General features: G+C 58.5%; 1 long non-coding RNA gene across 1 annotated transcript; it reads left to right on the forward strand.

Moving 5' to 3' along the window:
• Window positions 1–6,310: 6,310 nt before the first annotated feature.
• Window positions 6,311–9,810, forward strand: LOC119514529. The gene is made up of 3 exons (XR_005212848.1): window positions 6,311–6,332; window positions 7,209–7,321; window positions 9,632–9,810. It is a non-coding gene; the product is annotated as an uncharacterized LOC119514529 (long non-coding RNA).
• The last annotated feature ends 296 nt before the right edge of the window (window positions 9,811–10,106 follow it).

Raw genomic sequence — 10,106 nt, forward strand, 5'->3', positions numbered from 1 at the left:
ACCTGTCTATAATTCTGGGGACCCCTGTGTGCCCTTTCCACAATCTCAGCAGGAGCTCTGGGAACAGCATGTGAGGATAAAGAGCTCCTGTTCCAGACTGGAGTCAGGGAGGACTATCCTTTGCAACTTACTTGGGAGATCAAGGGCCCCACCCTCTGGCCTCAGACTCTTCTCAAAATCTAAGACCCCCTGAACATGCCATCCTCCTTGAACAAACCCAAGAAAGACGCCCACAAGGATAATTTGAGGCAGAGTCCCTTCCTCTCCCAGGGCTGCAAGTTCTTCCTTGAGTCTAAACCTTGATCCCTCACACAGGGGTGAAAGGGGACAGAGATGAATTGCAGTTTCTTATAAACCTGGTGGCTTCTTGTTCCCCGACGACAGTACAGCGGACAGGCCTTGTGGTTCTGGCTCTGAGTCAGGGCCCCCATCGCCTGGGCGTCCCCAGTGCCATCTCCCTCTGCCCCGCCCCGGACTGGAAAATCAGGCTCACGCCTCTGCCCGAGTCAGTGCTTCCCCTGCTTCCCCTCACAATCTCGATCTCGCTTTCCCCTAAAAGGAGGTGTTTCCTCGAAGCTGGGAAAAGTCAAGGGGGCAGAGACCTCGCCAGCCACGGGGAGGCGGTGCTGGGTGGGCACAGGCATGCGTGGGGGCGGGGTTACCTGGCCGGCCCCGCCCCCTCCCCTTCCGCGGCTTCCCAGGCCTGCCCTTCTAGCCCATCGTATGTGTGTGCACACCCGTGTGAGCACACGCTTATTACATGTGTGTGGTCGGTGTGGGGGGCTGGGACCCCGTACCCTCAAGGGTGAGGATGGGATGGAGGAAGTGAGATGTCATGCCTTTGGTGCCCCTGCAAGCGACACACATTTTTTCCACACACACGTTCTTCCTAGGTTCTGTGTCCACATGGGCTCTCCATCCCTTCTAGAGTCGCAAATCTGGTCAGTGACCACCGTCCCCTGCCCCCGGCATCCCCAGGAAGGAGAGGTGGACAGGCTCAGTGAGCAGACTCCTCGCTTCTCCTTAAGTGAGAAGGCGGCTCCCCCTTGGGGAGGGGAAGGTTGAGGGGTTCAGGAGGCTGTGAGGAGCTGGGCACTTCTCATCTCAGAAAATTGACTCCTCTTCCTCACCCCCAAGGCACCGCCAGCCCACAGCTGGGGAGGGGCGGGGTCACAGATATGTCCACCCTCCACAGACCCTCGAGCTACAGCTCCCAGAGTCCTCAGAACCCCACTCCAGACCCTGGGTGAGGGTCTCAGCTTTTCTTGGGGAACCTGGATCCTCGGGAGGGGAAGTGGGAAAGTCCTGAGTCGGGGACCTGGCACGGGGGTGGGGGTGGGGGTGAGCGGAGTGAGGGAAAGTGGGGGAGAGTGGGGGAGGGGAATGGGGGATGGGGGATGGGGGTGGGGTGGGGGGGATGGGGGAATGAAGGAGTGAAACAGAAAGAGAGATGGAGAGACAGAGAATGAGAGCAGAGAGGGAGACGGAGAGGGGGACAGAAAGAGAAACTGAGACAAGGAGACAGTCAGAAAGAGAGGGCCAGGCAGAACCGGGGGCGTGGGGCGACCTTCCGGAGAGCGCCGCGGGGAGTGGGGAGCAGAAAGTGAGGGCTAGGAAATGGTTGCCTTTTTCCTTCCTTCCCTAGAAGCCCAGATACATAGAAGGTCAGCGCGGAGGGAAGCCAAGTCTTTCATCTCAAGGAGGGGAAATCAAGGCTTGGGGAGAGCGAGATCCGCTCAGAGGCGCCGAAGGGGCCAGCTGCGCCGGCGGGCGGGGAAGCCCTGAACCTGCGGGGCCTCCGGCCTCCCGGATCCCGCGCGTTTTCTAACCGGAGACGGAGGCTCGGGCCGGCGGGGGCAGCTCCCGCTTCTCTGTGGGCGGGGCGGGGCCAGCGGCTCCGGGGAAGGGGACCCGGGGCAGGTCTGGAGGCTGTATTTGCAGGGCAAGCACGCTTCTTCCTTTGAGATGCTGCAGAACAATACAAATAGCAAACCTGTCTAAAGAATACGTTCACCCACCTTACATAAGATGGAGATGGTGGGGATGCCACTCCCTCCCTCGGTGCCACCGTGATGTGCACAGGGAAGAGGAGGTAAGAAAAGGGGCCAAGGCAGGTTCCTCTCACCTTACCCTCTTACCCACCCCTGACTTAGGATCACCTGAGTTCTTTTTTCCTGTCTCTGGGAAGCAGGGAGAAATGGGCACTGGGAAACCAGAACTCGAAGATCAAAATGACCCCAGACTGGGACCAGGGGCACCCCCATTCCCAGCCGGCTTCTCCTGTCTGCAACCCCACTGCCTAAAAGTCCACCAGAGAGGGCAGGGGACCGTCTCCAAGTCACACAGTCCTCTGGGAGGAAAGTGGGGGGCATTCCACTCCAGGGCCCTGGGACCAGGCCTGAGCACCAGCAGGGCTGCCAGGCAGGTACCCAGGCCCTGCCCACGGGACCCCTGTGCCCAGTAGCCCTGCCCTCCGCGGCAGCTGGGATCCCTTGAGAACTGGAGCTGGAAAAGGTAGGTTGAAAGGGGGCCTGCCCCAGGTGTAACCCCTTCCTACTCCAAGCTACTGGGTGAGGCAGTCCCGGAATATTACCACCCAGGTGATCCCCCAAACCTGCGGGGCCCTCAGACATGCCGGAAATAGGGAGCTCAGGCCTCAGCAAAAGTCTCCAAAGGAAAATACTTTTCCATCTCTGCCTTTGACTCCTCTGAAAATTTGGGGGGCTAATGGGAGGGGCTTCCAACCCCCTTAGTCATCCTAGGAAGCCAAGCTGAATAGCAGTGACTGATATTCACCCAACCACAAGCCAATTTTGTGGTTTCAGCTGTTTTCAGAAGGAGCAGCAAGGCATAGGAGTTGTGGGCCTGAAGCAGAGGGGTGGGCCACCTCCCGGACCCCAGCCACACACCCAGGGCCCGGAGCCAGCTGAGGAGGATCCTCAACTCTGCTCTGGCAGGAATCAGCCCAAGGATCAGGAAGGCCCAGCCTTGTCCCCACCTCACAGACTCACATGACAGGATTGGTGACAAGTAGGAAAGCCTCTCTCCCCCATCTTCTCCAAGGTCCCCTGGCAACTTTACAGGTTAGCCTGGCTGCTTCCTTCTTCTCCTTTCCTTCCTCCTTCCCTCGCCCTCTCCCTTCCTTCCTTCCCCTCTTCCTTCTTTCCTCCCTATTTTTTTTTGAGTGGTGGGACTCATCCAGGAGCACAGCAAAGAGAACAGGGGCTCCCAGGTGTACCCGGCCTGCCAGGCCCCAACCCACACCCACAGACACCCAGGCCTAGCCCCCGGCCCCTTCAGCTGTGGCACCCACCACTACCCCTAATCCCCAAACCACATCTGTTCACCGTCCTCCTCAGCCACAGGGGAAAAGACCAAGATTAGCTCTGAGGGAAGCCTCCCATTGAGTAGGGTTTGAAAGAATCGTAGAACTCGAGAATGTTGAAATGTCAGAGCAGAGAAGGAAATTAAAACCACCTAGTCCAGTCCCTTTGTTTTTTTTTTTTTCAAATCAAGGAGCGGAAGCCCTGAGAAGTGATGCAATGTTCCCAGAGCATGGCCTAACCCGAGGACCTTGCTCTCAGAACACGCTCTAACCACCTCCCCACACTGCCCCTGAGGTGCCGCTCTCTCCCCTCACCACAGTTTTCGATGTTGACCCTTGTCCTCATGCCCATCAAGAAGAATAAAGTAAACTGGATGAGGCCAGGCTCACGGAATCGGCAGCCCCAGCACAGATTTTTCGCATTTTTCTGGCAAACTCCAGCCCCCACCCCAGCATTTCCTAGTCCTCTTCCTCCTGGAAGCCTGCCTGGATTAGCATTGGACCTATACCCTTCGGCACCCAATGGCTGTAGTTGCAGTGGAGAAAGAAAGGAGAGAGCAAAGGCGAGAGACATGCCGGAGTACAATCTGCAGCCCCTAGGCCTGGTGATGGGGCCTAGAGAGGAGGGCAGGAAGTGGAGTCTGCAGGAGTGGGGGGTGAGGAAAATGCTAGGGAAAGGGGGTGCCCCCCGCCCTGGGAAAGAAGCTGCCCTGCTGAGTCACAGGTGCTCAGGTGCAGGCCTCCCAGGGACTGCCCAGTTGCGTTGAAGGTTTATCATGTGATTTCCACAAAGGACAATGGCAAAGCGAGCTGTGTCTCCACTCAGCTTCACGCTTGGCGCTGTCCTTGCGGCCGCTTAAGCCGGAGAGCTGGTTGTTGAGTGCTGACCAGCCCACCACTGGATATGGGGTCAGCGCCAGAGCCAGGAGCCTATGCCTGCGTGCGCACGTGGGACTTCACGCATGTGTTGACGTGCACTGCTCCCGGAACCTGCAGGGAGTTGCGTGGGCCTGCACAGCAGTGCATGTCTGTGTCCTTGTGGCACCTGGGTCACACCCACATGACTCTGTGTTCCTCGTTTTGAGAGACCACGCGCATGTGTGTATGTCATGCATGTAGAGAGTGTGCCTCTACAGCTCCAACAAGGAGCACATCACTGGGAGCTTGGGGGGCTGGGTAAAAGGGAAAGGCCGTGTGTGGGGGGACTGGGTCTGGGAGTGCTTTGTGCATCTAGGGCTAAGGGTGACAGGGTGAGTCTGGAGGGCAGTGTGGGAGGTAGTGTATCTGTCTGGCTGTCTGTGGGGAGGAGCCCCACCTGTGCCCACCATGGGGGGCCTAGGCAGTGTCTGAGACCAGGAATCAGGGAGTGGCTGAGACCCCCTGTGCCAAGTCCCTTCTCAGTCCTGCCCTGTGCTCAGGTGTAACCATCGGCCCGGCTGTTGGGGGAGTGAGTGGGAAGGGACCCTCTGATTCCCACATGGAGGTCCTCTGAGTTGGCTGGGCACCCCAGAAAGGCAAGCACCAGGGGGCACTGTTCCCTTCCTTGCCCCGCACCCATGCTGCTGGGTGGACTATCTCCTTCACACCATCTCCTGACCGTCCCCCTCACCTCCCATCCACAGGGTGCTTTTGCAACACCCACAGGGCCAGGGGCCCCAGGAAGGGTGAGGGGCGAGATCACCATTCTGTCCACCTACTCGCCCTTGGGCTGGGCCTGGCATCCCTCCAGGGAGCTCTGGCCGGACTGACAAAGGCTCCCTGCCCTGCGTGCCCCTGCCCTTCCACTGACCCCCTCCTGCTCCTGCGCCCTTCACCACTGCATTTCCCACCTTGTCCAGACACAGGTGGAGGAGCCGGTCTCCCCTTCACTAGAGCTGCTTTTCCCGACCCCACCCCGGCCTTTAAGGCCAGAAGAAGAAAAGCACAAAGATATAGGACAGTGACAGGGGGATTGAGATGGGAGCTGGGCTTTTCCGCCTGTGGTCCTCTAACTCAAATCCCATGCCCCATGGTCCTTTTCCTGCTGCGGCTTGGGGGACATATGTGTTTTCAAGCCTGGGACCCGCCCTCCTCTCCCTCCTGTCTGCAGCCTCCGGACCCCGGAGGAGTTAAGTGGGAGATAATCGCTGTACCCGGGAACCCTCATGAGGAAGAATGGGAATCGGAAGTAAAGGTGCCTGTGAGCACTCAGGTGTTCTGGTCAGCTTGGCCGCAGGTAGGGAATGGCCTCCAGACCCCATCAGCCTGCAGTGGGTCCCTCTGCTCATCCAGTGCCAGCCCGGACTCCCCAGACTTAGGGTGATGGGGGAAGCTACTGTGGAAACATCCAGAGCACCAGATCCCTCAGTTCATCTTTGGAAATGTTTCCCAAGTGTCTTCCCAAAGGCAGGAAGTTCTTCTGGAGTCTAACCTTACATTCCTTCCACAGCACCCCCTTGGTTAGAAGTCAGGCCTCATCCCGCCCCTGCCAAACTCACTCCTTCAGCTGGAGCTGGACTCTCAGGCAGAAGAACAGCCAAGCTCCAAAAACGAAAACAAAAGTCTCCATTCGTCCCAGCCCGCTCTCTATCTACATGCCTCGCCTGCCCCGGCCCTCAGCCACCACAGAAACCCACAGGGCACTGGAGCCTGCATCCCAAAATGAGTCAGGGCCCTGCAGACCTCAAATGAGTGGGGGTGCAGGAATTTCCCCTTCAGGCCAAGCCAGGGCTCCACTTGGTGCCAATCTTGGCCAAAGGGGGACGGTCTCTTCCCCACCCGGGTGGTGGACCTCCGTGGGTGGGCTTAGCCAGTCCTCCCAGCGCCTTCTGCCCCGGCCTCCTTTCACACCAAATTTGCTCCTTCAGCTTGATGCTAAGGGGATCCACACAGGGGGCCGAAGATAGAACTGGAAGAAGACCTGCCCAGACCAGCTGAGCCGTGCTTGGGGCCAGCTTCACCCCCGCGCCCACCGTGCCCTCCGCAGTTGCTGTTCCAAGGAAGTGATGAAATAGAATCCTCTCCCCAGGTCTGAGACCCCAGGGGAACCTCAAGGGGTGCCAAGAGGCAGCTCCAAATCTCTCAGCCCATTCTGTGCACTCTCAAGAAAGCAAGATTTTCCCAGTGGGGAGGGAAGTGCTTGCGGGGGCGGGGGTGTCCAGGGCACATGAAGTTGGTGAGCCTGGCAAAGAAGAGGCAGCTGGTGGCCCAGCTGACCCCTGTGGAAGCCAGCATATTCCCCCCACCCTGCCCCCTGCACTGCATATATTCTCTCCCCCCAAAATAGCATCTCTGGAGGGGGGAGTGGGGAAATTCTCAGTTCATGGTTCGCTCCTTCCCACAGTGTGTTCACAGCTCTCTGGGCTGTCTCTCATGACCTGGTTTCCCTGCCAGGCCCTTCTGCTCCCCTCGCCCCCACCCCACCCCTGCCGCCTCACCCTTCCCGTCCCAGGACCCCTCTGGCAGAGAAGGAGCCCCCCTCTGTGGCCCACTGCATGCACCATCTCCTGCCTCCAAGCTGTGGCTGTCACACTGTTCCCTACCCTCTCTGGGACGGAAGAGAATTCGGTGCACACAAATGAAGCACCGAGTGTGCTTGTAGGGGCCTGTGCGGCAGCCGCTGGGGCAGGGGACAAAGCTGTTGAAGTGGAAGAGTCTCGGTCCTGTCTCCAAGGATCTCCCAGCAGTGAGACCTGACACTTGGGAACTTCCTCCAAGCAAAGGGTCCCTAACAGAGAGAACTGTCCAGAGTTAGGGGTCTCCAAGGGAGGGCATAGGCCCCTCTTTCCCCCACCACACAGCCCTGGGGATGAGGATCTCATGCTGGACCCTGACCTAGCTCGTGCCGTTTCTAGAATCTAAATCGCAAGCTCTCCTGCTACTGTTTGGCCTATTTCCCACACAGAATGTTCCCTTGGGCTGATCCCAGACAAGCAGGAGGAGTTTGGGCAGAGCTGGGGTCATCACAGCTGCGAGAAGGGGCCCGAGCCCAGGGAGAGGACTCCCGAGGAACAAAAGGTGGGGTACACTCAGAAGAAGAAAAGCCTGGGCCGGGGAACTGGGGGGCCTGGATGGATTGCGTGCCCGAGGCCAGGAGGGGAGAGCTCCACAGTAGTTGCCTTTCACCCCGACTGGGGCCCGACCTCCCAGCTCCAGCGCAGTGAGAGAGCTGGAGGCAAGGTCGGAGAGCGTCAAGGCCCCCTGAGGGAACTACCTCCCCCCCCTTGTTATTTCTGGCTCCATTTTCTTGGTCAAGAAGGGTGTCAGTGGTAATGCAAATTAGGAGGTGTTGGAGGTGCTGGCCGACACCCATCCTGTCCCCTCTCCCCGCCCTGCCCTCCCTCCTCCAGGCCTACGCTCACACAGCAGCCTGGAACATCTGTGAGATGCGCCTGGTACCCTTTACCTGTGTCTGGGTTGGCACGGAGGGGGCGAAGCTGGGGCTGGGGCTGGGTTCGCAGGGGTTTCTGCCTCTGCCACAAAGGGACAGGGAAGGCACCAAGAGGACTGTTAGCTGATGCCCGAGTCCTCCCTTCCACATCATCCCTGCCAGGCCCTCCTGGAGTGGCATCTGCATGGGCAGTGGGTGCCCCAAACTAGGCTGCCGATAGGAAGGACACAGATGGAGCCTCCTGGGCAGCTCACTGCATGGCCCTCTGCGGAGGCAGGTTACAGCACAAAAGGTATCTGCGCAACCAGGGAGCACAGCCCTAAAAGCCAGGGATTTCTCCAGAGTCAACACAGAGAGATCGGGGGAAGGGTGGGAGAAGGGGCAGGGTGCTTTGGCCCCCAGACGCCTTGGTCCCCGCCCCACCTTCCCGGTTAGGACCCCCTTGCCCTGGACATTTCTTTTTTGCATCTGACTTCAATTCTTCCTGTGGTGGTCAGAGGTGCTCTGTTCCCGTCCTGGCTGATGGAGAAGAGGACTGGGGAAGCTGACCTACTCCCCCTTACCCCATAAAGATGTCGCCGAGTGAAACCCCCACCCCCTCTGTTCTCTTCATTAGCCCTAATCAGCTGGGTGACGTGTTTCTCATTAACACGGCTGACTCACCCACACAGCCCTCCTCTTTGTTAGCGATCTGCTTCTCCCCTGACGCACACACATACACACACGCACCCCACCAGCTTCTGAAAGGACGAGCTGCTGCTCTCCTCAGCTGACTGCCCGACACAGCCCACTCGGGGACCCAGAACAGGGCCAGGGGAGACCCTGGGGAGCAAGGGGCAGGGCCATGGGGCTCCTCAAGTCTGGGACAGGGAGGGCCTAGAGGCAGCTGAGGGCAGAGAGACCAGAGCGGGAGAGAACAGTGGTTGACCCCCCAGCTGCACCTTCTCCCGCCTCCACAAAAGTCTCCCCGTCACCTCAGTCCTGCAGAATTTTCCATCTTACCTAGAAATATAGACTCCTTTGGCCCCTCACTCTCTTGGCCCCCAGGCCCCCCTGCCCCATCACCCATAGAGTGGTAAGTAGCAAGTTCCTTATGATCACAGCCCTGCCTGAGAAAGGAGGGAGAAGGACTGACTTCTATTAGGGTTGAATTGTGTCCCCCATAAAGACATGTTCGAGTCCAAACTCCCAGGCCTGTGCCCGTGAGCTTATTTGGAAAGAGTCTTTGAAGAGGTTATTAGTTAAGATGAAGCCAAACTGAATTAGGGTGGGCCCTAATCCAATAAGATGGGAAGAACTGGAGACAGACAGACAGACACAGGGGAGAAGCCCATGTGACAACCGAGGCAGAAATCAAAACCCAAGAAGTGCCAACAAACCACCAGAAGCTGATGGGCCAAGGAAGGCTTCTCCCCTACAGATCTTGGACTTCTGGCCTCCAGGACTGCAGGACAACAAGTTCCTGCTGCTTTAAGCCATCCAGTTTGTGGTATTTATGAGAGGGGCGAGAGCTGGCAGGCTCCGCAGGCCTCCTCCACTCCTGCCCCCGCCAGTGCCCTCTTCTTTAGGTGGGAGGCTGCAGCCCTGGAGGACCTGGGCTGGGACACTCGAGCCTCTTCTCCCTCCCCGCTTTCCCTCCCAGCCCCCAGCCACTTGCCATCCTGCACCTGGGCTCTTCTCTCAGGTCCCTAGAAATCAAGGAGACAAGCTGCCAGAATCTGCACCCTCTGCCCCCACACACCCTCTCATGATGGTGACAGAGGGAGGGGCCAGGCTGTGGGCCCCCTTGTTCGGTCCCACCTTCAGGCACACTCACGGACCAGAAGCAGTTACCTGGCTCATCCCCCTGCCTCCACACAAGTGAGCGCCTCATGCCAGGTCATTCTTTGCCCCTTTTCTCAGTGGCCAGGATTTCTCTTTGCCTTGTGTCCCTGTAGCACCCCTAACATGGTCACGCCCTTCTAACAAGTGATTCCAGAGATCCAGCGGGACCCCGACTACAAACCTGGGTGCTGCCTTCCTCCGTGGGAGTTGACCGAGGTGGGAGAGCACCAGGGGAAGGGGCTGCACCGGGCAGCCATATACCCCAGAGGTTCCAGAACCTTTCCCATGGCTTGTGAATCCATGTCATTTAGGGACGGCTGTTCCCACTTTCCTGGCACCCTGGATGTGGCTGCAGACGGAAGGAAGGTTGGATGAGCTTTTGCAGGGCAGCTGCAGTTGTTAACGGCAACAGAGGAGAAGGGAAGGCTGGGCAGATACAGCATGGGGCTGCACCTCGGCACTGGAAGGAGAGGGCTGTTTGCCCTGGGTCTAGAATGGAACCTCAGGCCTTCAAAGAGCAATTGTCCCCTCTTCCTATTTTTAAGTGAACCCTTGGCAAAAAAGACCCATGTGGAAATGAAAGGCACC

The sequence above is a fragment of the Choloepus didactylus genome, chromosome 18 (assembly GCF_015220235.1).
Source record: "Choloepus didactylus isolate mChoDid1 chromosome 18, mChoDid1.pri, whole genome shotgun sequence".
Taxonomy (NCBI): domain Eukaryota; kingdom Metazoa; phylum Chordata; class Mammalia; order Pilosa; family Megalonychidae; genus Choloepus; species Choloepus didactylus.